Source organism: Orycteropus afer, unplaced genomic scaffold, assembly GCF_000298275.1.
Source record: "Orycteropus afer afer isolate SDZICR_OR568_19922 unplaced genomic scaffold, OryAfe1.0 scaffold00216, whole genome shotgun sequence".
Taxonomy (NCBI): domain Eukaryota; kingdom Metazoa; phylum Chordata; class Mammalia; order Tubulidentata; family Orycteropodidae; genus Orycteropus; species Orycteropus afer.
This window is the reverse complement of record NW_006921803.1, coordinates 2,660,471-2,662,302: the sequence shown is the minus strand read 5'-3', so window position 1 is coordinate 2,662,302 and position 1,832 is coordinate 2,660,471.

The following is a 1,832-nucleotide window of genomic DNA, read 5'->3' as shown; positions in this document are numbered from 1 at the left end:
ATATAATTTTATCATGATGCCTTATAGCAGCTAAGAGAAAGTAAGATGTAGAGAGAAAACAGGGCATTTATGTCTAGTGAAGCTTCTCTCCCTTTTTATGTTAGCTATTTATTAATCGAGTCCTGGTGGTGCAGTGGTTAAAGCACTTGGCTGCTAACCAGAAGGTGGGCAGTTCAAACGTACCAGCAGCTCAGCGGGAGAAAGACATAGTAGTTTGGTTCCCTAAAAATATACAACCTAGGAAACCCTGTGGGGAAATTCTACTCTATCCTAGGGGGTCACTACAAGTCGGAATCTACTTCACAGCACTGTGTATGGTTTCAGTGTTTTGGATGTATTAATAACTTAAATTTGTGGTTATCAGTTGTGCACCCTGTTCTAGGGCACGGGACAGCACTAAGAGAAAACTTTAGATGGCTCCTCAAAGCGTGTCTGATCCATGAGGAAAAAGAAACCGGAAGTTCTTAACTTCTTCACAGAGGAAACCACTTTCAGGAGTCCTGAAGGAGAGACCTTGCTAGAAAATCTTCAATTAAAGAAAAGTACAGTACTGATTTTATGTGGTTCCTTTAGGTCATGGGAGCCTTCAAGCGCACAGAAGACTTCTGCTTTTTTTTTTTTTTAAACCAATTGCTTTTCACAATTCTCTAATTTGAAAGTAGTACTGGACTTGTGTTTATATGTTTTCTAGAATTAAATTTGGCTGGGGGTGGGGTGGGGGAAGTAAGGGAATACCAGCTGGAATTAGTGAGAAATCTAAATTATTTTAAATTAATGTAGAATTATAAATCTAAATAAATAAATTGACTAACAGTAGCACCATCTTAATAAAATATGCCTAGAAGTCTTTAGAGATACATCTTAGGAGTAAGAATAAGAATTAGGTATAATTATACATACAATATATACCAAAACCATTGCTGTGGAGACAATTCCAACTCATAGTGACCCTACAGGACAGAGCAGAACCGCCCCATAGGGTTTCTAAGGCTGCAGTCTTTACAGAAACAGACTGCCACATCTTTCTCTCACAGATGTGCTGGTGAGTTGAACTGCTGACCTTTTGGTTAGCAGCCAAGTGCTTAACCACTCCACCATCAGGACTCCTAGCATGCAGTACAACTACTTCTCAATTATCAACTCTCTCATTGTCTGACATGTCACGATTATGACAGTAGTAAATATCTACTATCCCACTATATAATGAATTATTGACATACATCGGGTAGTAGCAAACACGAAGGTGTGAGGTGAGAGTAAAGCTGGCTGTAGTAGTTATGTGTGAACTTGTCCGGCCCATGATTCTCAATGGTTTGGCAGAAATGATGTAATTTGATAGTTATGTGATGAAGTAGTCATCCTCCATTTTGTGAGCATCCTCCATTTTCACATAAAGCCAATTTTTGCATAATGACTTGCGTGTATATAATTATATATAATTAGCAAAATAATCAATGGTATGTAAATAGCTCTTTCAAGAACATTTGAAAACTTTTCTCCAATGTTTTCTCTTACATTATTTTAATAATATGCATAATGAAAAAACTATTAGCTTACAAAATTGTTATCAGTGGAGATAGTGAAGCAATTTTATGATAAGTGGTTTTTAAGCATAATAATAAACAATAAAAGTTTACTACTGTTAAAGCTCTCATTTTCCTCAATACGTAGATGGACAAGATACTAAATAATTTTCTCTGAACACTGTTGTTATTGTTAGGTGCTGTTGAGTTGGCTCCAACTTATAGTGACCCTGAGCTCTGGTAGCATAGTGGCTAAAGCACTTGACTGCTAACCAGAAGGCTGGCGGTTCAAACCCACCAGCCACTCCT